The sequence below is a fragment of the Pteronotus mesoamericanus genome, unplaced genomic scaffold (genome assembly GCF_021234165.1).
Source record: "Pteronotus mesoamericanus isolate MK-2021 breed Mesoamerican mustached bat unplaced genomic scaffold, CSHL_Meso_final scaffold_165, whole genome shotgun sequence".
Classification (NCBI taxonomy): domain Eukaryota; kingdom Metazoa; phylum Chordata; class Mammalia; order Chiroptera; family Mormoopidae; genus Pteronotus; species Pteronotus mesoamericanus.
Genome location: NW_026555307.1, coordinates 7750510 through 7776500, shown reverse-complemented (window position 1 = coordinate 7776500; position 25991 = coordinate 7750510). Strand labels below are relative to the sequence as shown.

General features: G+C 39.5%; 1 protein-coding gene, 1 non-coding gene and 1 pseudogene across 2 annotated transcripts in view; all 3 read right to left on the bottom strand.

The window, feature by feature from the left end:
* The window catches only part of LOC129083212 (zinc finger protein 420), a 367495-nt gene that overhangs the window by 207772 nt on the left and 133732 nt on the right, over nt 1–25991 (bottom strand). The window lies entirely within an intron of this gene.
* Nucleotides 4801–4907, bottom strand: LOC129083242 (U6 spliceosomal RNA). Its single transcript, XR_008530470.1, has one exon. It is a non-coding gene; the product is annotated as a U6 spliceosomal RNA (small nuclear RNA).
* On the bottom strand, nt 5990–6477 carry LOC129083216 (non-histone chromosomal protein HMG-17-like; annotated as a pseudogene).

Genomic DNA, 25991 nt, shown 5'->3' with positions numbered 1-25991 from the left:
GAGCCCTGAGCTTCCAGTTCCCTCCTCCTCCAGAGTCCCTAAAATCCACAAGCCTCTCCCCTGACCAAGCGTCAGTCGTTTGCGCCTGCGCACTCCCACATAGGCTGGAGCTCCCAGAAGACCATGCAGCTGCCACTTGGGAGCGGTGGAGATGCAGCTGTGGCGGCTCGCGTGTGCTTGTATCATCGTCCTCGCTTTTCTGGCTTGGACTACGTTTTCTCACAGGCTCTGGGGAAGCTAATGAACTTTGACCTATGGTTCATTTTATGTTAGCCTTGCTGTCACCATTGTCTGTGTGGTGAGTTGAGGTGAGAGTGGGTTCGGGGTTGCAGAAGGATGCAGAATACCCGGAGTTTCCGAGTACAGGTGCAGCAACTGGAAGGAAGATTCTCAGGCCTATGTGAGTCACGTGCTGAGGAAGGTAATTGTGGGTGTGTGTACTTGATTGTATGACTGCATCAGCATGGGATGTGATTATGAGTGCTTGTATTTCATAAAGAGGTGTGTGTGGTGTGTCTAGGCCAGGTGTCTGATGTTTCCGTGGTTTGAAGGCTTGATTGGCCCTGATTAGGCTGTGACTGTGAAGTGTTATACTGTGACCAAGAGATCCTCTGAAAGCACTACTGGAACTGGAGAATGATCAGAATTGTCCTGATCTAGCTTTTGTTACTTTTAGGTGGGTAAAACTTCATTTTTGCAGTTCTGGGACTGAGGAATCTCTGGACAAGATCCCCATGTGACACAATCTGTACCTGTCAAAGACTCTGAGGCCCTTGTTCCCCATGATGACCTCTGCTGCCTTCTTCATTGCATCCTGTATCCACTGTCCAGGCTAGAGCTTAATACACAGTAGGCATGCAGTACCTTAAGTATAACCTATTCTGGAGTCAATTGTTAAGTTCCATAGTTTCGTGAAATTTTTTGCACTGGGTTTTGTTTTTCTTCTGTTTGTTTGTTTTGTTTTGTTTTCACTGCCTCTGCCATTTCACCTATAGCCACACTGCAGAGAAATGCTAGCTACACAAAAATGGCTATGAAAGGGAAGTCCAATATGAGTCCTGGAATGACGGTTCTAACTGAAAAAGCAAAGCCCTGTGTTTATTATGGCAATTTTAAAGCTGGAATTTCCTCCAACGCAGAGAAAACATGATAACGAGGCACCAACAACAGGATTCCTTCCTCTTAATGTTCCTTTTCAAAGTTCTGTGGGGGCAAGCTGCATGTTGCAGATCCATAGCATTTTCATAGCTCTGTTGACAGAAAACTGTTGAGAACATAGAAACAGATTTCAGTCCCAAGCTTCTGTACACCTTTATGAAACAGGGAAGGGTCAACAGTATTCCAGTCCTTCTCAAATTTCCATCTTGGGATATTTAATATAAATAATAGGGGCTTGCTAGTGATAACCTAAAAATAAAAAGACCTGTCAAAGTGAGAGGCAAAAAGCATTTATTTGAGATAAGTTAATAATAGCTACTTGGGAATCAGTAATTCATGCTGAAGCCCAAATAATGTTCTATTATGAAACAGAGGCAATGGGTATTTCTGAGAAATGGAAGGGAAAAGATTACATCATCTCTGTTGGTGCAGCTAACAAAATGATGTTAATGCTAAACAATATTTTTAATTTTCAGTCCAGTACTCATAACAGTAACTGCTTTATTGCTATCTTTGCAAACAGTTCTCTGGGACACAATGTTGCTTTATGCCCAGTCCAAAAGTCATTTTGTCCTGTTTTAACACTCCAAGGTTTGAGGCATAAGACTTACAAGGCAGTTCCTCTGGTGGCAACTCCAGCTCCATTTTGAACTGGCTCCCTTTTATTATTGTTTGCACTAGTTATGAAGAATGTGTTCTAATTTTTAGTTCTAATTGTTGGCCTCTACAAAAGGCCTATATGTCACAATTCCCTTTTCCTTACAAGTTTTGCTGTGCTACAAAAGGTGAACCATGAAAGGAGAAAAGCGATGCAGTTGCTCATCTCAAAGCCAAGCTAGAGGTCATTTTGAGCTTTTACTTTGTTTTATGAAATAGTTTTGATTATTGATTTATTCATAATAGCAGTTTTGACAGGTATGGAGTGAGATCTCATTGTGGCTTTAATGATTAGTGATGTTGAATATCTTTTCATATGGCTATTGGCCATGTGCATGTCCTTCTTGAAGAAATGTCTAAAGTTCCTATAAAAGATCCTCTGTCCATTTTTAATCTATTTTTTTTTTTTTGGCCTTCAGTTGTAAGAGTGCTTTATATTCTTTGGATATTAATCCATTATCAAATTATCATCAGCAAATATCTTCTTACATTCACTAGGCTGTCTTTTCATTTTACTGTAGGTTTCATTGCTGTGTAAAAACTTTTAAATTTGATGTAGTCCCATTTCTTTCCTTCCTTTTTTTGTTTCTCTTGCCCAGGGAGACATATCCAACAATATAAAACAAGAATATAAAAAGAATATAAAAGTTAGGATGTCAACAAACTTACTATGTTTTCTTCTTGGAATTTTATGGTTTCAGGTAATATACTCAAGTCTTTAAGTGAGTTGAATAAGGTCACAGAATACACGATCAACATACAGTTAACTGAATTTCTATATACTGACAACAAGCAAGTGGAAACCAAAATAAAAATGTTATACCATTTATAAGGGCTCCAAAGAAAAAAATACTTAGTTAAACTAACAAACACTTACAGATTCTGTATGATAAAAATTATAGAATGCTAATAAAACAAATTAAAGAAAAATACCTGGAGGAACATGCTGTGTTCATGGATTGGAAGACTCAACAGAGTTAAAGATATACATTCTTTAACTTCATCTATAGATTTAACATAATTCCTATGAAAATCTCAGCAAGCTCTTTGTTGACACAGACAAGCTTATTCTAGAATTTAAATCCAAGAAAAAGACCCCATAGGCAGCCAAAATAATGGAAAAATAATGAATTGGAAAGCATTACTCTACTATTAAGTTTACTATATAATTGCAATAAGTATGGCACTGGCAGGAACAGTCATAAAGATCAATGGACAGAATAAAAAACTCAGAAATAGAGCCAGACAAATGTGCTCAAACTAATTTCTGACAAGGGTGAAAAAATGATTCAATGGAACAAGATAACTTTTGAAATAAATGGTGATGGAGTAACCGGACATATATTGACAAAAAAAGGAACCATGACTTAAAGTCTCACATCTTCTATAGAAATGAATTTAAAATAAATTACACTTAAATAAAAAATGTAAAACTATAAAACTTCTAGAAAAGAAACATAGAAGAAAATCTTTGGGAACTAGGAATAGGTTGAGGTTTCTTAGACTTGACGCCAAAAACAAACAACAAAAAATCCTCTCGTAATTCATAAGATAACAATGGATAAATTAAACTTTGCCATAAATTAATAATTTCAGCTTTGCAAATGACCCTGTTAAATGGATGAAAATTATAAACTCGGAGAAAATATTTATGTCACATACCTAGAATATGTAAAAAACTGGAAACTCAGCCATGACTGGTGTAGCTCAGTTGATTGTGTGTAGTCTCACAAACTGAAAGGTCACCGGTTCAATTCCCCATCAGGGCACATTCTGGGTTGCAGGTTTGGTTCCTGGTCATGGCATGTACTAGAGACAACGTATCAAAGTTTCTCTCTTACATCAATGTTTTGTTATCTATCTCCCTCCCTTCTCCTCTCTAAAAATAAATAAATAAAATCTTTTAAAAAAAAAGAACTTCGAAAACTCTGCAGTAAAAAAAAAAAATCAAATTAGAAAATAGATAAAAGATATGAATAGACATTTAACTGAAAGGGATGCATAGATAGCAAATAAACACATAAAAAATTGTTCAACATAACATTCCATTATAGAAATTCAAATTAAAAGCACAATGAGATATTAACTGCCCACCTATCAGAATGGCTAAAATGAAAAAGAGATATAGCACCAAATGCTGGCTAGGATTCAGTGAAACTGGATCACTCGTATATTGCTGGTAGGAATGTAAAATAATACAACCATTATGGAAAATCATTTGGCAGTTTCTTTCAAACTAAAAATGGGCTTATTATACCACTTAGCAATTATATGCTTGAGCTTTACCCCAGAGTTATTTTCACATACAAACTTTTACCTAAATGTAAGAAATATATATAAACAAATATTTATGTATTCCTGTTTATATAAACATATCTTCCTTTTGTGAAAATATATGAGATAGAAGTAAAAAGCCAATCTCAAAAGGACAGAAACTGCAGGGTTCCACTTATGTAACATTCATAAAATAACATAACTATACAGATGTGAACAGATTAGTGGTTGCCAAAGGTTAGGAATAAGAGAGAAAGGGATGGGTGTAACTATAACAAGGTAACATGACAGTCTTGTGGTGATGCTACTAATCTAGTATTTTGATTACTGAAGTGGTGGTACAAAGCTATATGTGATACACACACACAAGTGAGTAAATCTGAATAAGTCCTTTGGATCATACCAATGTCAATTTTTCAGTATGAGATTATACTATAGGTATGTAAGGCAGTTGAGGGAGGGTAGAGAAACAGTACACAGAGGAGGGTAGAGGAAAGGTACATGTGACTTCCCTGTAGGTTTCTCTGTTACCTCCTGTGGATCTATAATTATTTCAAAATAGTTTTTTTTTATTTCACAGATTGACTTACATCAGTTTTTTTAATAGTGAAAACTCATGATTCTTTGCTATTAAGTGCCACACATTGTACTTTGACTCATACTTCTTCCAATCTAATCAAACGGTATGAGGATGCCTACTAGGGCACGGCCCAAAATGTGGAATGCTTCACAAATTTGCATGTCATCCTTGCACAGGGCCTATGCTCATCTTCTCTATATTGTTCCAATTTTAGTTTATGTGCTGCCAAAGCAAGCACTCAAAGTTTATAAAAAGAAACCACCACACCCATATAAAAGAAAAGATGGCAGGCAACAAAAATGATAAAAGAATGACATCTTTCAATGAAAAGACAATACTTAAAAGAGTGTGTATCATTTTTCCATGATTCTCCTCTGTGTTAGTTTCTTAGAGCTGGTGTAACAAAGTACAATAAACTGGGTGGCATAAAACAACAACTGTAATTTCATGCAGTTCTGGAGCACTATAGTGAGTCACAGACACTGTCAAAGACTGCTAACCTATACAATGGACCTCTAGGACTAGGACTGACTTAGATGGCCTCATTTCTTCCCAGTCCCTTTGCTATCTCTACCTCCTCAGTGTAATCTTTTTCTTTAATTTCCCCAATTTCTTTATTTTCTTTTTTTCCAAGCCAAATTGTATCCAACTTTATTAAAGATACTTTTCATAAACAATCATGGTATTTCAGGCAGGACATGGGCAGACAATTGTTAACAGTACAAAATAACTTTCAAACTCCCTTCTTCAATGGACTATCAAAATCAGAAAGCCACTATAAAACCCAATTAAGTCTTCATTTGATGCTCTGAACAGCGAAAGTTTAGAGGGTTGATACTTCACGTTAAGCATGTTGCTCTTTAACAACTTTTCACAAGCCAACTCTGACTTTCAGAAAATGAAATGAAAATGTCAAAATTATCAATCTGTAGATCCATAATTTAAAAAGGGAACTGCTACTCTTTTGAGGGATTCCATCTCAGGAGAGACACTGGAAAGTCCAGATTGCCAAACACACTGGTAACCAATTTTTTTTTTTTTTTTGGTGGGGTGGGGGAGTCAGGTCCCAGCAGATTTCTGAGCTTAAGGGACTCAAGTTTATGCTTAAAGTGGAGAGGGAGAAAAGGACATAAAAACAAATTCTAGTTTTCCCACACCACAAGGTGTTTGTGGCAAGGCAGCTAATGTGTGTCAAAATCAAGGGATCCCTCCTCCCAGGAACCAAGAGGAAGTCTCTCAAAACTAAAAGGGAAAGGTGTTTTTCTCCCATGTCAGTCCAGCTTTGGAGACATTCTGTCAGAACTGTATGTTCTTCCCCGAAAAAAACCCAGCAATGAAGTGCTCTGTCTGCTAAAACATAGCTTTAAAAAATTAAGACAAAATTCTGCATTTTATAAACGTTAATAAAAAATAGTGTTTCAAACTATATATAGTCACCAGAAATACAGTTATCAAAAATGCGCATACTTCACTTGGCATCTCCAGCACCTTCAGCTTTCTGTGCCTGGTCTGTTTTGGCATCTCCATATTCCACAGGTTATTCCCATCCTTGGCAGCATCAGCTTTTCCCTTTTTTCCTTTGGGTACCTTCTCTCCCTTCTTTGCAGGGGCCTTTTTATAGCTTTGGAGGAGTGACGTTTTTCGTTCTTCACCTTAGCTTTATCTCCTTTAGCATCCCCTCCAGCCTTTTTCTTGGGCATAATGGCAACAGTGGCAGGAAGTATGGGCTGGACCCAGGGATACAGAAGCATGTGGGCTTTGCTCAGCCCAGGGAATGTTCTCACTTCCTCTTCACACCACTCCAATTTCTAATCAAGTTTAATTTTTTCCTAACTGTTCTATTAGAACATCAATTCATATGTTCTTGATTACTCAGTTGAAAATGTCTTTATAACACTTGAAAATGTATTCCTATCACGTAGCAGGGCAACTTGTATTTTTTTAAAAAATCAATAAACACTTTGTTGACTGTATCCTTTAATGAAAACAAATTTTTAAGTGTGATGTACTCTCATTTTTGCTTTGGTTACCTTTGCCCTGGTGCCATACCCCAGAAATCACTGCCAAATCCAATGTCATGAATTTTTCTCATGTTTTCTTCTAGGTGTTTTATATTTTTGAGTTTTACATTCAGTTTTTTGATCCATTTTGAGTTAAGTTTTATATATGGCATAAGGTGAGGATCCAACTTTATTCCTTTACACATGGCTAACCACATTTACCAATACCATATGTTAAAGATCCAACCCTTTCCCCTAGTGAGTGGTCTTGTCACTCTAGTCTAAAATCGTTTGGTCATATATCTGAGAGTTTATTCCTGGGCTCTCTATTCTATTTTGCTGATCTAGATGTTTGTCTTTATGCCAGTACACATTGTTGGATTACTGTAACATTGTGAATTTTTTTTCTGTTTATATACTATATACTTTGCAAGTTAACAGAGCATTCAAAATGTACTGAGCACTATTCCAGGGAATTTCCAATTTTTTTAAACTTTTTACAACATCTCTATGTGGTTAGGGTTTACCTTTTGCCTATTTTACAGGGATACAACTGAGACATAAAGAGTTAAAGTAATTTTTCCAATGTCACATGGCTTAACCACTGTGTATACAGCCACTTTCATGTTATCTTTTTCACTTCTATTGTTATGGCTAATAACAGTTTATTAAAGTAAAGTCTTCTCTATTTATCAGGTTCTATTATGGTTATGTTATCTATTGCCTATATAATAGCATTCAGATATTCTATCATCACCTCTCAAATACACGCATTACAGAAGTATGTCTATGAATGACAAATAAGCATATGAAAAGGTGTTCAAAATTATTAGTCATCAATACAATTCAAATCAAATGAAGATACCATTTCACTCCCCGCAGCATGGGTAAAATCAAAACAAATGACAATATCAAATGCCGATGAGAATGTGGAACAACTAAACAAAGTTTATAAAACTTGTAGGTGTGTAAAATGTTGCAAGTACATTGCAGGAGTGTTTGGTGGGGTTTTTTTTAAAGTTAAACACAGTCCAATTTCATAATCTTTCAATGGTGCCATCCTAAAGTCTACTTCACCAGATCCCCTGCCCAACCACAGATAATTGCCTGCTAGAAATCAAGAGAACTGCTAGGGTCTTAATGGCCCATTTTCAGCCTCTCCCTCACTTTGTGATTTTTTTCAAACTGAAGTGCCATAAATGAATCCCCAGATTTCAGATTATCTTACTACACATATCTCTGCAGACATTTTTAACAAGTTCAGGTTCCAATCAAGGTGGAGTAAGCACATTCCAGTGTTTCTCCTCCTCTGACTATAGCTAACAACAATAGACAGACCACATACATCAGCTATCTAAGGAGCAGCTATCTAAATTAAATGGTAGCTGAAAGAATAAGAGGCAGAAGCCAGAATCTCAATGCCACTGAGCTGGTAGTGAGTTCAGCATATATTTTCCCCCAGCATCATAGGTATCATAACTCAAAAGTATCACAAAACCTGGACCTATGCACCAGTTGTCAACAGAAGACACTACAAGAGAACTCCCTATTTCTGCTCTATACAGTAGGAAAGGAGGATTCTGAGTCACCAATAGTGTACAAAATTTAATGGCTTTGTTTTTGTTGTTGTTCTTTTTAGTTTTCTCTTCTCCCAGAAAATACTGTAGCTATAGTGGGGGTGCTAGCAGCAGTAGATAGGCAGGTATCTAAAACTTGAAGAAAAGGAATTTTTCTCACTAACCAGAGAAACTATCCTTTTAAGAGTATGGGGGACAATCCCATTTGTTTCTCTCACTTCCTCTCCCTCTTCTCTCTGATATTTTCTTTCTTTCTCTTTACTGCTTAGCCTTGGAAGTAACTAAATAAAATAGAGGCAAGCAATCTAACAGATATAGAGTTCAAAGAAGTGGTTGTAAGTATGCTCAAGGAAGTTAATGAAAACTACAACAGCATGAAAAAGAACATAGAAACCACAAAAAAGGACCACTCAGAAATAAAGAATATAACATCTGAAATGAAAAATACACTGGAAGAAATAAAGAGTAGGTTGGATGAAACAGAGGATCATATTAGTGATTTAGAATGCAGGGTAGAGTAAAACCAATCAGAGATGCAAAAAGAAAAAAAAGTAAAAAGAATGAAGATAGTTTAAAAGGCATTTGGGACAGCATGAAGTATAAGTTATTCCCATCCTTGGCAGCATCAGCTTTTCTCTTTTTCCCTTTGAGTACCTTCTCTCCCTTCTTTGCAGGGGCCTTCTATAGTTTTGGAGGAGCAACATTTTTCATCCTTCACCTTGGCTTTGTCTCCTTCAGCATCCCCTTCAGCCTTTTGGGCATGATGGCAACTGAAGAAACTATTTGAATAAATAAAGACATAAACTTTCCTAAACTGGTGAAATAAATAGATATACAAGTCAAGGAAGTGCAGGGAATCCCAAACAAGATAAACACAAAGAGGTCCACATCAAGACACATCATAATTAGAATGGCAACAATTAAAGACCAAAGGAGAATCTAGAAGCAGCAAGAGAATGGACAATAGGACAATGATACCTCAATCCCCTTCAAAGTAGGCACCTTGGGAGCTTATACAGCACCAGCTGTCCTGTCATATTTTCCTGAATCTCATCAACAGTCTGAAATCTCTTTCCTTTCAAAGGTGATTTTAGTTTGAGGAAAAGCCAGAAGCTGCAGGGCGCCAAATCCAGACTGTAGGGAGACTGAGTCACCTGGGTGATTTGACATTTTGCCAAAAATCTCTGCAGATGTGATATATGAACAGGAACATTGTCATGATAAAGCTGTCAATCACCAGTTGCTCATAGCTGCAGCTTTCTGAATCATCTGAATAGTTTCCACAAAGGAATGTTCAAACTTAGTACAGAATTTGATGCAGATTCGTTGCTCTACTTGCTCTATCATTTTAAATGTGACGGCGACACAGCGCACATGCTCACTCAATGGAGTCTACTGCCCCCACTGACTAGTACAGTGAAGTCATCATTGTTCACGTATGCACATTCCAGTCTACTCTCCTTCGCTGCCAGGTTAAATCCATGTATCATGAACTGTTCTCATTATACAGACAATGGTTGAACTTTTTCTGGACAGGCCTCGTGTAATGGTCAAAACTCATCCAACTTTTAAAATCAATAAAAACACTTCATTCCAAAATTCTGGACTCTTTTGCTGTGAGATTTCTGCTTCCCTTTCATAATTCCTCCCCGACACAGAGAATACTCCTCAAACCAGACCACGACCTCCTACTTCTATACCATTTGGATTTGCTATGGAAAATCTTGTCAGTCCACTGAAGTCCATCTTCTCAGCAAAACTGTTGTCACCATCACAGCATCACCAACAAATATGGACAGTCCCGGTCTCTGGCAAAGGTAGGGGCAGAGTGGGCTGGAGACGCCTGAGGAGAGACTGGGAAAGGAGGCATTGGGGAGACATTGTAATTTTTTGTAATCCTCACCCATGGACATGCTTATTGACTTTTAGAGAGAGCGGAAGGGAAGGAGAGAAGGAAAGAAACATCAATGTAAGAAACATCAATTGGTTGCCTCTCACGCACGCCCCCAACTGGGGACAGAACATGCAACCTAGACATATGCCCTGATTGGGAATGGAACCCACAACCTTTCAATTTATGGGATGATACTCAAACCAGCTAAGCCACACTGGCCACGGCTGTAATAACATTTGAATCATATTTTCCTGATTATTCTGTCTAAAATAACTTTTTCAGTGGCGAGTTGGCCTACTCTTTGCAATAGCTTCCTGCTTCTTGATCACTGCTCACTCATCTGGACACCAGCCTCCTGTCACTTCCCTCACACCCACCCAGGGCTCCTTCCCTTGCTCCAATGAGGAAATGACAGCTGGCTGGGAAATACAAAATCCTGGTTACAGGAAAAGAAATAGAGATAAGATAAAAATTAAAGTATACCAATACTGTGATTTAGAATTGATTAAAAATAATAATAAAGTGCAGGACAAACTGGTACTTGTTAAGTAAGGCCTACAGAAGAAAGGATTAAAATACTCATATTCAGGTAAACTCAATATTATAAGAAACTAACACATAGGTGATAAAACACTATTTAAATTTATATAAGTTTTCCTTATTTAGATAAAAGGAAAAAGCTTTCTGAGATACTTATTCTCAGATATATTTTAAAGTTAAATATAAAAATAAACTCAAGATGGATAAAAGACTTAAATATAAGTCGCAACACCATCAAAGTCCTGGAGGAGAACATGGGCAGGAAACTCTCAGATATCCCACGCAGCAATTTTTTCACTGATATGTCTCCTAAAGCAAAGGACATAAAGGAAAGAATAAACAGTGGGACCTCATCAAAATAAGAAGCTTCTGCACGGCAAAAGAAAACATCAGCAAAATGAAAAGGGAGCCAACCGTATGGGAAAATATATTCATTAATGATACATCAGATAGAGGTTTGATCTCCAAGATATATAAAGAACTCACTCGACTCCACTCCAAGAAGACAAACAATCCAATCAAAAAATGGGCACAGGACCTAAGCAGATGCTTTTCTAAGGAGGAGATACAGAGGACCCAGAGGCATTTGAAAGGATGCTCAGCATCACTAGCCATCAGAGAAATGCAGATCAAAACCACCATGAGGTACCACCTCACACCGGTCAGAATGGCCATCATAAACAGATCCACAAACAACAGGTGCTGGCGAGGCTGTGGAGAAAAGGGAACCCTAGTACACTGTTGGTGGGAATGCAGACTGGTGCAGCCACTATGGAAAGCAGTGTGGAATTTCCTCAGAAAGCTGAAAATGGAACTGCCTTTTGATCCAGTGATTCCCCTGCTGGGACTATACCCTGAGAACACCAAAACGCCAATACAAAAGAACTTATGCACCCCAATGTTCATAGCAGCACAATTTACAATAGCCAAGTGTTGGAAGCAACCTAAATGCACATCAGTAGATGATTGGACGAAAAAGTTATGGTACATATACACAGTGGAATACTACGCAGCAGCAAGAAAAAAAGAACTACTACACTTCGCGACAGCATGGATGGAACTGGAGAGCATCATGCTAAGCGAAATAAGCCAGGGGGCGAAAGACAAATACCATATGATCTCACCTATCAGCGGAACCTAACCAACAATGCAAAGATACAAGGAAAATATGACCAGCAACACTGAAAGGAAAAGAAATCAACAGAAACAAAAGGGAAGGGGGTGGGGGCAGGGAAAGGGAAGGGAAGGGGAAAGTCAAGGAACATATAGCAAGGACTCATGGACAAAACCAAAGGGGAAGAGCTGAGGGAGGGAAGGTGGGAGGGGGCAAGGGAAAGAGGTGTGGGGGAGGCAGAGACAAATGTATTTAAAAAGTAAATAAATTTAAAAAATTAAAAAAAAAGGACATTACATGCAACAAATTCTTATACTTTTCACCTCTTTGCCATTTTACATGGTGTTACATGAAAATTAGTCTATTCAACCTTCCAGTTCTTAAATAGATTTTGACTTGTTCTTTCCACGAAAAAAAAAACCAATTAAATAAATAAATAAATAAATAAATTTGAAGGCCTTTTTAATAGGTGACCTAAAGTTCATATACATTTATTAATAAGGCACCTATTTGTTCTTTGGTATTAGTTTTATCATGTGATTATTTTGTTAATTTTATATATACATATGTACATATATTTGTGTGTGTATATGTGTGTATGTATATAGTCTTAAGTCTTACACTATACAATTATTATTTTTTGTCTCTCTCACTACAAGTTAAGTTCCACAAGGGATGATTGGTATATGTCTCATTTCTCCCCCCTCACTGATTTAGTCCTAGTTACTTAGATGAGTGGCTGCCATGTATTTGGTACTCTTAAATAGTTGTTAAATCACTCCATCAATCAAAAGTTCTGACAAGAGAAACACTAATATTTCTCTCAAAAGCATACTATTTCTGTTTTCCAAGTTTCTGGTAGAAGACTGAGCAAATGGGGAATGAGGAACGATTCATTGAATGAGTTTACGAACACTGGTTAGAGAGGAGAGGAACAAAAGAGGGAGTTTTGACACCATCGCTTACTCACTCACTAGTAAGCTACTATATGATATCAATTAGGTAACAATATCAGGATAAAGAATGCAAGTATTCATATGAACCATAGGGGGAAAAAAGGGGACTTCAGTTAGGAACAAGAAAATACCAATTTACATAGGGGATGGCTTTTCTTAGAATTCAGCATATTTATTAGCCCTCTTCTTGGTTCCACTTTAGAATAAATTCAGAGTCCAAAGAAAGTGTTGTTGGATAAGAGAGGTTTAAAAAAAAACGGTATGAGGTGATATTGACTCTGACCTCCCAAAATGCTACTTCAGTATGACATTTTTCTGTTCTTTCTCGTCTCCTATTCCCATCCCCTAATAACACATCCATGAGATTAGAGGGAAGTTGAACAAATCCCAAGCTTACTCAAAACTAGGAGGAAATCCAGTGGAGTCAAGAAAGACTGGGCCCAAGATCTTTAGTAGGGGGGAATTAGAGAGGCAGACCAGTGTCCCAACACTATAGTGAAATGAACCCAATCCACCTGCTCAGACATATCTTGCCTAGATTCTCATTGAATTAAGAGGGAAAAGGAAACGAACATTATGAAAACATCAGTGAAATAGAAAATGAGTCAAAAGAGCTAATGTATGTGTAACAGGAATTTCAAAAATAGAGACTAAAATAACACAGATGAAAAAGAAGAAATAGAGGAGAATCAAGATGGCGGAGGAGTTAGTAGAAGTCACAGTGACCTCCTCCCAGGACTAACCTGGAATTACAACTAAATTGTGGAGAAATCACCTCAAACAAACAACTGAACAATAGCGAGATAAGAGCCTTGTAAACTCGGAGACAGAAGAATCGGCTTCAGCGCAATCTAACTGGTAAGGAGTGCGGTAGAGACTCGAGAATGCAAGCAGGGTGCCCATGGGCGGCAGCACCAGAAGGATATAGAAATGGCCAGTTGGATCCCCCTGAGAAGAGCGGAATCTAAACCAAAAGGAGGAATTTCTAGCCTACAGCACCAAAGCCCCAAAAGTACACAGAAAACAGCCAGCTGCGAAAAGCGGCAGGGTTGTTCTCTGCCAGAGACAGGCACCTGGAGACACAAATACCCCTTTAAAGGGCCAACGCATAAATTTTTATTTGCAGCCCCTTACCCTGATCTCCAGGAAAGGTGGGGACAGAGTGGGCTAGAGACACCTGAGCAGAGAATGGGGAAGGAGCCTTTAGGGAGAGAACAAAGAGAGTAGCTGGCAGGATCCCAGTGCTGTCTCCTCCTCCATAGGGCTGCAGCTACAGAGGACCCAATAACCCCACCCCCCCAGCTGTCTAAAGCACCCTGCTGAGTGCAGAGTGGATAGATGAACAGCTGAAGGAGACAGCCACAAATGGTAGATTACTGGAAGTCTCGAACAGAATGCATAAGGCCAGACAGGGACGACATCTGACATTATCAGAGGCAGATCCAGAAAGTAAAAAGAGCAGTCTCCAACCATAGAAGTTCATGCCACAAAGTTGGGAAATCAAGACAGATCAACTTAAGAAGCAGACGCAAAAGAGAAGAGTCTCACAAATAATGGGAAGACAAAGAAATACGCCCCACTTGAAGGGAAAGGAGGAATCTGCAGAAAGAGAACTAAATGAAACAGAGGCAAGTAAACTATCATATATTGAGTTCCAAACAACAGTTCTAAGGAAGTTCAATGAGCTAGTGAACTCAGAGAGAATTACCAAAACTACAGGGAAACTATGAGGAACTTACTGCAAACTATATAAGCATGAAAAAGGACATAGAAACTATCAATAAGAGACAAGAGGAAATAAAGAATACAATTTCAGAAATGAAGAACACAGTAGAAAGAATCCAAAGCAGCCTAGATGAAGCTGAGGACCAAATCAGCGAGCTGGAGGACAAGGTAGAAAAAAGCTCTCAGAAGGAGCAAGAAAATGAAAAAATATTCAAAAAGAATGAAGAGGCATTGAGGGAAGTGCAGGACAATCTGAAACGTAATAATATCTGTACAGTAGGGATAGCAGAAGGAGAAGAGGATGAGAAAGGGATAGAGAACCTGTTTGAAAAAGTAATGATGGAAAACTTCCCTAATTGGAGGAGAAAAAAAGTCACACAAGTCCAGGAAGCACAAAGGGTTCCATTAAAGAGGAACCTAATGAGGCCCTCTCCAAGACACATCATAAATTAAGTTGGCAAAAATCAAAGACAAACAGAATCCTAAAGCAAGCAAGGGAGAAAAAGGTATTAACATATAAGGGAGCCCCAATACAGCTAGCATCTGACTTCTCAACAGAAACACTGCAAGCCAGAAGGGACTGGCAAGAAATATTCCAAGTAATTTAAAGCAAAGGCCTGCAACCAAGACTGCTCTACCCAGGAAGGCTCTCCATTAAAATGGAAGGTGAAATAAGGAGTTTCCCAGACAAAAAAAAAAAAAGACTAAAAGAATACATCTCCACCAACTAGCACTGTCAAATATGCTAAAGGGACTATTTTACGATGAAGAAAAACTTTCTATGAATACCTATTCCCTTTCAGAGTTACCAATACTTGAAATTACCAATATTTTTAATACTCATTGATCTGATTATGACAATGATGTTATTTTAATTGTTGAAACTAAACCTGTTTTTTTGTATTTCTTGCCTATTTCTATTATTTTTGAAAAAGCTTTAAGTGACTTTTAGGTATTCTTTATCCATTTATTGATTAAAGGTTTGTAGAACTTTTTTCCCTAAAAAAAAAAAAAAAAACCAAAAAAATTTGTTAACCATGTTTTAGATGTGTTGCAAAGACTTTCCTATTCTATTCCTTGTCCTTTAACTTTTTTTATATGTATATGACTATATAGTGTTAAATGTTTAATCATCTTGTCAATATTTACTTTATAGCTTCTGGGGTTGAATATTTTACTTCATGTAATGGAAAATATTAGTTATATTTTCTTCTTAAATTCCTTAGATTCTACATATTGATTTTAAATCATTGGAATATTTCTTGTATAATGTGTGAGATAGGGCTTCTAAATTTGTTTTATTTCAAGTAATAGTGGTCCATGCACCTTTTTTGTTGAATAAGCCTTATTTTCCCCATTGATGTGAAATATCAACTTAATCATATATTATGTTGTTAGACAGATATATATGTTTGTCTCTAGAATGCTCATTATATTTCATTGATCTAATTGATTATTTCTCTGGTGGTGTCATGTTGGTTTAATTTCTGAGACATTATAATGGTTTTAAATTTTTTAAATATTTTATAATTAACATTGACATTTAAAATAAATAAGGTTCGGGAGAAAAATGGTGGAGGAATGAATGGGAGTCACGCTGACCTCCTCCTCCCAAGACCAAACTGGAATTACGACTAAATATTGGAGTAATCACCTGGAAAACAATGGAACGATAGTGGGAGAGGAGCCTTGGAGCTGCGGACAGACAGTGGATTCAACTCTCACACATCCCAACAAGTGAGAAGTGCGGTGGAGGCTCGAGAGGGTGGGCTGGGTGCCCACAGGCACTAGCACCAGAGGGACATTGAAAGGGCCAGTTAGCTCCCCCAGAGAAGAACGGGGTCTGAATCATAAACAGGGACCTCTAAACTACAGCAGCTAAAACCAAGAAAATACAGACAAAACGCAACCCCAAGAAGCTTAGGGGTGCTCTCTGCCAGAGACAGGTGGCTGGGGATGCAAAAAGACATTTAAAGGGCAAACGCAAAAATTTGCAGTGGCAGCCACCCTCCTTGATCTCTGGGTAGAGGAAGCAACACAGTGGGCTGGTGCCTGGGAAAAGACTGGTGAGGAAAACTTTGTGAAGAGAACTGAGACGGCGGCTGGTGGAGCCCTGGTGATAACACACCTCCCACTCTGCAGCTACCATCTCGCTCAGGCATAGGGGAATCAATTAACCTGCCTTTTGTGCGCTCCGCACACAGCTTGTGCGTGTGTGAACTGGGGGGCTAAGTTCAGACTGGCTGGGAGAGCCCCGAGGAAAGCCTGGAGACAGAGGCATTGGGGAAAGAATGGGAGGAGGAACCGGGGAGTCCCAACTTCCCGTTCCGTAGTCTCCTTGCCTAGGCAGGCAAGGCACGCCCCCAAAGAGGCAGAAGTGAAGCGCGCACAAACCAGACTGCCCGTGATTGAAATGCAGTACACACAGGTGGCAGATCCTTGGCCAAAGGGGTCACAGAACTGCCCAGAGACCCCTGAGGAGAGACTGGAAACAGAGGCGTTGGGGAAACAACGGGAGGAGAAACCGGGGAGTCCTGACTCCTTCTCCTTTCCCTAGTCTCTATTGTGCGTGAAAAGAACACAACCCCAAAGAGCCAAAAGCATAAAAGCACACAACAGAGAGCCCAAAACTACCCAATACAGGCGCACACACTTGCACCGAGAAGCCAGCGAGGGTTGCTGAGTGTCTGTGCAGACCCGCATGGGCTGGCGAGGGCTCCCGCGGGCTGGCAAGGCCTCCCACAGGTTGGCACCGATGGGGCCTGTGAGGGAGTGCACAGATCAGCGAGGGCAGGTGTAATTCAACCCGCGTGGCCAATGAGTGCAAAGCAGGCCGCAGAAATAGTGGATCCCGGGCCGAAGGGGTCACAGAGCTGCCCAGAGTCCCTGGAGGAGAGACTGGAGACAGGATTAACCGGAGAGTCCTGGAGCTGACTTGCTCCCATTTCCGTAGTCCCCATTTGGCAAGGGTAAGCAACGCACCCAAAGAGCCAAAAGCGGGGAAAGTACACAATAGAAAACCCTAAACAAACCAGTGCCGGGGTGCCTCAGGCCTGGGGGGCCAGACAAGTACGCGAGGTCTCGAAGAAGCCCCCTGGGCTGGGACAAGCACGTGCAAGCCCAGTCGGGCGGGGGATCCTGCCGGGCTGGGGAGCGCGATCAAGGAACCGGTAGGAGAGTGCAGAGCGATCCACAGAAATAGTGGATCCCTGGCCGAAGAGGTCACCGAGCTGCCTAAAGCAGGAGTCAGACACAGACAGTAGACACCTGGAAGGCTGAAACAAATGACCCAAGGCCATATAGGGTCAACAACTGATCATCAGATGCAGGCCCAGAAAGAAAAGTAAAGGAAACAATAAATAAGTAAATAAATACATAAATAAAAGACCCACCTACTACCATACAAGTTTATTCCACAAAGTCAGGAAATATAGATGGCCCAATTGAAGCACAAGCAAAAATAAATACATAAATAACTAAATTACTTAAGACTCTCACAAAAATGGGAAGAAAAAGAACTTCACCCCAAATGAGTGGAAAAGGGGACTCCCCACAGAGAGAGCTCAATGAAATAGAGGCAAGGGAACTATCAGACACTGAATTCAAAACACTGGTTCTAAGGAAGCTCAATGAGCTCAGCCAGCTCAAAGATAACTATCAGAAACTGCAGAGAAACTATCAGGATCTTACAGCAAACTATATCAGCCTGGAAAAGGACATAGAAACTATCAAGAAGGCACAAGAATATATGAAGAATATCATTTCTGAATTGAAGAACACAGCAGAAGGAATCCAAAGCCGGCTGGATGAAGCCGAGGATCGAATCAGTGAGATGGAGGAAAAGGTAGAAAAAAGCTCCCAGAAAGAACAAGAAATGGAAAAAAGACTAAAAAGAATGAAGAGGCATTGAGGGAAATGCAGGACAACCTGAAACGCAATAACATCCATATAATAGGGATCCCAGAAGGAGAAGAAGAGGAGCAAGGAATAGAGAACCTCCTCGAAAAAGTAATGATGGAAAATTTCCCTAATTTGAGGAGAGAAAGGCTCTCATGGATCCAGGAGGCACAGAGGACCCCACTCAAGAGGGACCCAAGGAGGTCCATTCCAAGACACATCATCATTAAAATGGCAACTGTCAAAGACAAAGAGAGAATCCTCAAGGCAGCAAGGGAGAAGGAGAAACTAACATACAAGGAGGCCCTGAAACAGCTAGGAGCTGACTTCTCAACAGAAACACTACAAGCCAGAAGGGAATGGCAACAAATATTCCAAGCCATGAAAAGCAAGGGCCTACAGCCAAGGCTGCTCTACCCAGCTAGGCTCTCCATTAAAATAGAAGGGGACATACAGAGTTTCCCAGACAAGAGAAGACTAAAAGAATACATCTCTACCAAACCAGCACTCCAAGGTATGCTAAGGGGACTGGTTTAAGCAGATGAAGGAAAAGAATGAGACAGAGAGGAACACAGGCACAAAGAGAAAAGATGAGTAAGTTTCTATCAGTAATCTCTCTCAATGTGAATGGACTAAGCCCCAATCAAAAGACACAGGGTAGCTGAATGGATAAGAAAACATGACCCACACATATGCTGCCTACAAGAGACCCACCTCAGAGCAAGAGACCTACACAGATTGAAAGTAAAGGGATGGAAAAAAATATTCCAAGCAAATGGGCATGAGAAAAAGGCTGGGGTTGCCATTCTTGTATCACACAAAGTAGATTTCAAAGCAAAGGCCATAAAGAGAGACCCAGAGGGGCACTTTATCATACTTAAAGGAAGAATCTATCAAGAAGACATCAACATTGTACACTTATATGCTCCCAATATAGGAGCCCCCAAGTTTATAAGGAAATTGTTGGATGACTTCAAAAAAGATATAGACAGCAACACACTGATAGTAGGGGATTTCAACACCCCACTGTCAAAAATGGACAGATCTCCCAAACAAAACATTAATAAACATACTGTGGCGCTGAGTGACACACTCAATCAAAGAGACTTAACTGACATATATAGGACCTTACATCCCAAAGAAGAAAACTACACATTCTTTTCAAATGCTCATGACAGTTTTTCAAAGATAGACCACATGATAGGACACAAAGCAAACCTCAGCAAATTCAGGAAAATTGAAATAATACCAAACTTTTTCTCGGACCACAAGGGCTTGAAACTGGAAATCAACCTCAAAGAGAAACTTCAAAAACTTGCGAACTCATGGAGACTGAACAGTAGACTATTAAACAATGAATGGGTCAATAATGAGATAAGAGAAGAATCGAAAAATTTCTGGGAACAAATGAAAATGAACAGTCAACAGTCCCAAACCTATGGGACACAGCAAAGGCGGTCCTGAGAGGGAAGTTCATAGCAATACAGGCCTACCTAAAAAAGATAGAAACATTTCAATAGAAGACCTAACACTACAACTTCAAGAATTGGAGAAACAACAACAAATAAATCCCAGAGCAAGTAGAAGAAAGGAAATAGTCAAGATTAGAGCAGAACTGAATGACATAGAGACAAAAAGAACAATTCAGAGGTTCAACCAATCCAGAAGCTGGTTCCTTGAAAAGATAAATAAAATTGACAAGCCTTTAAGCAGACTCATCAAGAAAAAAGGGGAGAGGACCCAAATTAATAATATCAGAAATGAAAGAGGAAAAATAACAACTGATACCACAGAAATACAAAGGATCGTCAGAAACTACTATGAACAATTATATGCCAAGAAATTTGAAAATCTTGATGAAATGGACAAATTTTTAGAAAAGTATAATCTTCCAACACTGAAGGAGGAAGAAACAGAAAGCTTGAACAGACAGATAACAGCTGGGGAAATTGAAGCAGTAATCAAGAAACTCCCAGCACACAAAAACCCAGGGCCGGATGGTTTCACAGGACAATTTTACAAACATGTAAGGAAGAGCTAACCCCTGTCCTTCTCAGACTATTCCAAAAAATCCAAGAGGAGGGAAGACTCCCAGACTCTTTCTATGAGGCCAGCATCACCCTGATCCCAAAATCGGACAAAGACCCTACAAAGAAAGAAAACTACAGGCCAATTTTGCTGATGAACATAGATGCTAAAATCCTCAATAAAATATTGGCAAACCGCATCCAGCCATACATTCAAAAGATTATCCACCACGAACAAGTGGGATTCATCCCCGGCATGCAGGGATGGTTCAATATACGGACATCAGTAGACGTGATACATCACATAAACATAAGGAAAGACAAAAATCACATGATCATCTCGATAGATGCAGAAAAAGCATTCGATAAGGTACAGCACCCATTTATGATCAAAACACTCAGCAAAATTGGAATAAATGGGGCATTCCTCAACGTAATAAAGGCCACATAAGAGAAACCTACAGCCAACATCATACTCAACGGGCAAAAACTAAAAGCTTTCCCACTAAGATTGGGAACACGACAAGGATGTATGTTTTCACCGCTTCTTTTCAACATCATATTGGAAGTCCTAGCCACAGGGGTCAGACAAGAGAAAGAGATAAAAGGCATGCAAATAGGAAAGGAGGAAGTAAAGCTATCCTTGTTTGCAGATGACATGATAGTGTACATAGAGAACCCTGTAGACTCTACCAAAAAACTCCTCAACCTAATAAGTGAATTTGGCAAAACAGCAGGATACAAAGTCAATATTCAGAAATCAAAGGCATTTTTGTACACCAGCAATGCAACAGAAGAAGAAGAAATCAGAAAAAAAAATACCATTCGATATAGCAAGAAGAAAATAAAGTACCTAGGCATAAATTGAACCAAAGACGTAAAAGACCTGTACATACAAAACTATACAACATTGAAAAAAGAAATTAAGGAAGACACAAATAAATGGAAGCATCCACCGTGCTCATGGATTGGAAGAATTAAGATCATCACAATGTCCATACTACCCAAAGCAATTTATAGATTCAACGCAATCCCTATTAAGATACCAATGACATACTTCACAGAAATAGAACAGACATTTCAAAAATTTATATGGAACCATAAACGACCCCAAATAGCCTCAGCAATTTTGAGAAAGAAACACAAGGTAGGAGGGATCACAACACCGGACCTCAAACTCTACTACAAAGCCACTATACTCAAAACAATCTGGTACTGGCACAAGAACAGACCCATAGACCAGTGGAACAGAATAGAAAGCCCAGAAAGAAGCCCAGGTCTCTATGGGCATCTAATATTTCACAAAGGGGGCAGAAGCATAAAATGGAGCACTAATAGCCTCTTCAACACATGGTGTTGGGAGAGCTGGACGGCTACATGCAAAATACTGAAATTGGATCATCAGCTGACACCATACACAAAAATAAACTCAAGATGGATAAAAGACTTAAATATAAGTCGCAACACCATCAAAGTCCTGGAGGAGAACATGGGCAGGAAACTCTCAGATATCCCACGCAGCAATTTTTTCACTGATATGTCTCCTAAAGCAAGGGACATAAAGGAAAGAATAAACAAGTGGGACCTCATCAAAATAAGAAGCTTCTGCACGGCAAAAGAAAACATCAGCAAAATGAAAAGGGAGCCAACCGTATGGGAAAATATATTCATTAATGATACATCAGATAGAGGTTTGATCTCCAAGATATATAAAGAACTCACTCGACTCCACTCCAAGAAGACAAACGATCCAATCAAAAAATGGGCACAGGACCTGGGCAGACCCTTTTCCAAGGAGGAGATACAGAGGGCCCAGAGGCATTTGAAAGGATGCTCAGCATCACTAGCCATCAGAGAAATGCAGATCAAAACCACCATGAGGTACCACCTCACACCGGTCAGAATGGCCATCATAAAGAGATCCACAAACAACAGGTGCTGGCGAGGCTGTGGAGAAAAGGGAACCCTAGTACACTTTTGGTGGGAATGCAGACTGGTGCAGCCACTGTGGAAAGCAGTGTGGAATTTCCTCAAAAAGCTGAAAATGGAACTGTCTTTTGATCCAGTGATTTCCCTGCTGGGACTATACCCTAAGAATCCTTAAAGGCCAATACGAAAGAACCTATGCACCCCAATGTTCATAGCAGCACAATTTACAATAGCCAAGTGTTGGAAGCAACCTAAATGCCCATCAGTAGATGATTCGATCAAAAAAAATGGTACATTTACACAATGGAATACTACGCAGCAGAAAGAAAAAAAGAACTACTACACTTCGCGACAGCATGGATGGAACTAGAGAGCTTTATGCTAAGCGAAATAAGCCAGGGGGCGAAAGACAAATACCATATGATCTCACTTATAAGTGGAACCTAACCAACAATACAAAGATGCAAGGAAAATAAGACCAGCAACGCTGAAAGGAAAAGAAACCAAAAGAGATAAGAGGGAAGGAGAGGGGGGCGCGGTAATAGGAAGGGAAGGGGAAAGTCAAGGAACATATAGCAAGGACTCATGGACAAAACCAAAGGGGAAGAGTTAAGAGAGGCAGGAAGGGAGGGAGGGAAGGAAGGTACAAAGGAAAGTTGGTGGGGTAGGCAGAGACAAATGTATTTGAAAAAATAAATTAATTAAAAAAATAAAAATAAAAAATAAATAAAATCAATCTGCATTAAAGAAAGAACGAAAGAAAGAGACAGATGGAACTCCTACCTTTTGCGACAACATGGATGGAACTGGAGAATATTACGCGAAGTGAAAGAAGCCAGTCAGTGAACAAGAAATACCATATGATCTCACCTATAAGTGCACTCTATTCAACAAAATAAACTATTGAACAAATAAACCACAGGCATGGAAACATGTAGCAGACTGAAGTGACCAGAGGGGCTGGAGAAAGGGGACAATGGTGGACAGATTAAGGGACTAGACAAAGAACATGTATGAATGACCCATGGACATGGACAACAGAGTGGTAATTGACTGTGGGAGTGGAGGGTGGGGGTAGGCTGGGGGGGGCTACCTCAATTTTACAAGGGTAAAAATTGAGACAACTGTAATAGAATAAACATCATTTATAAATTAAAAACATAAAAATGTAAAAAAGGAAGGAAATCACATATGCTCAAAATAAATGGAAAATCTATGTTTTGAATCCACATTTAACTACAAAACCACTTCTCTTTAAGTTCTTCTTTTTGCCTTATAAGCTCATATTTTATTACATTTAGTGAAAACTGAGCACAGGTGATTCATTTAAACAAACACAACTTCCACTAGACTAGTAGATTCAAAAGACTGGCAGACTGGTAGATTCAAAAGACTGATAAGGCCCTACATTAGTAGAATAGACACTCTCATATTTTGCACGTTGGTGAAAATTTAAGCAGGGCAACTAATAAAGATGCATAAGCAGGTTAAACTATGAAAGTCACATTCTCAACCATATTGCTGAGTACATTCAGGGAAACAATGCAGTAAAAAATTATGACTCAGTTTATAATTTGGTGACATGAAAAGTTGTTTGATGTATTTTGTTAGATGAAGAGATAGGTTACAAAACCGTATTGCAGTATGATTCTTTTTTGAATGAGAAAATCCTATATACCATATGTTAATTCACAGAAAACACGTGAAAAGATTTGGAATAAAGTGTGCAAAGAAGCCGTTTCTAGGTGAGTTTTACTTTAAGCTTTTTTGTATTCTCTAAATTTCTGAATTAAGAATTTAATAATTTTACAGTCAGAAAAAATAATAGAGCTGATCTCTCTCTGTATGAGAGCAGACAAAATAATAGATTTGTACATGACATATGGACTGTAGTGGTGTAGTGGTTTGAATTCTCGTGGAAGAGGCCTGAACTTTCTTCCTAGACATGAAGCCTTTCAGATGAGTGACTCAAATAGTATCTGAAAAGTCATAAATCTTGAATCGTTAGATTTTATACACAATAGATCCCTTGTACTGATTGCCTCTCACTTACCTAGGCTCAGATCTCTTGTCGCTAACCTCTATACCAACCATTGCTCCAACAAGGAAATCACATCTGCCTTGGTAATTAATAAAATAATAATTAAACTCTGCGCATAGGAGAAATGAGACTTAGGCCTGATACAGCTATGCAGAAATTCAGATCATTCTCTTGATCGTCAGGCAGAAAAAGAAGTTGAGAAAGCAATCTGAAGGATCAGGACAATGACACTTTAAAAATAACACAGCAGAGGGATCCATTTCCACCTCTAGGAATCTTCAATCAATCCTTTGGAAAGTTACCTAAGCACCGTAAAGAGTCACATTCCCCAGTGAGTCACAGTGAAGAAAGTAAGATGGCTCCACACTGCAGATTTTGAATTAGAAAAAGGAAAAGAGCTATTGTAATCAGGGAGAGCCAGCTGATTAGTTAAATGTGTATAGGTCCTTTATCACACACCCTTGAACAAATTCCTCTGAGTGTGGTGAGTCATCTACAGTCCACTCAGCCTAAGTCAATGCCACACTCTGGGGTCTACAGATCCCTGAATAGACAGCAACCCATGATCCCATGAGGTCCTGGAAGTGAATGTAAAGTTTGGTGAAGACACTGGAGCTGGACAGCAAAGAAAAAGATTTGCCCAGGAATGTTATTAGTTAAATAAATCACAAAATATCCATGTATATAAAACTAATACAAATGCAAAGTAGTAGAATATAATGAAGAATACATAGTGTTTTTAAGATATAATATTGGTAGAGAAATCACTTGACAAAACATTGACCAGTGTAAATTATATGAACATAAGGTGATAGAAAAAAAGACCAGAGAGTTAAACACCTATTTCAGTTAAGTATTGTTGTGTATCCACCTCAGCAGCTTGTGGCTTAAAACAAAAAGTATTAATTACCTCATTATTCTGGGAGGAGGAGAAAAAGAAGCAACAGGAAACCCAGGAATACAGGTACTAACAAAGGAGAGAACCTAAAATTGGCCCCTGGGCATAGGGCACTAACTCAATTTACACCACCCTCGACGTTGAGGAAGAGGCTGGGCACTGAACGTGTGGGTACCATAAAGAAGGTAGCTCAGGCCAAGGTTTCAGTGCAGGGCAACTCTGATTAGCACAGGCATCCTCCATTTCAGGGACAGATAAACTGTCAAGGAGCTCTAAAGCTGAACCTTTCAGTCCCAACGGTTAAACCAAGAACTGCAGAAACGAAGCACCACCCCTGGTGACAACAACCAAAACTAACCAGAGTTAAAAGTCTTGCATGGGTTTAGGCAATGACAGCATTATCTTACAATGGGCGGTCTCAAACACTCCGCGCTACGTTCCCCACTTGACAGCCAACAGCGGTCATTCAAAAAGTCCCGCATCGGGGGCAGAGATACACAAAACAATTACGCACCCTTCTCGGCCTCATCACCACGCACACACAAATGCTTACTCTCTTAAACCTCGTACACAGGCCTGAGATCCGGGGTCCACAGCCCTGTCTGTGCCTTGTGGGCTGCGGACTTCCTCCCTGGGAGCGCCCGCCGGGCCCAGACACCTGGGTTACCACTAGGAGCGCGAGGAATTTGAGGACTTGTGGAGGGGAACCAGAAATGATCGGAGA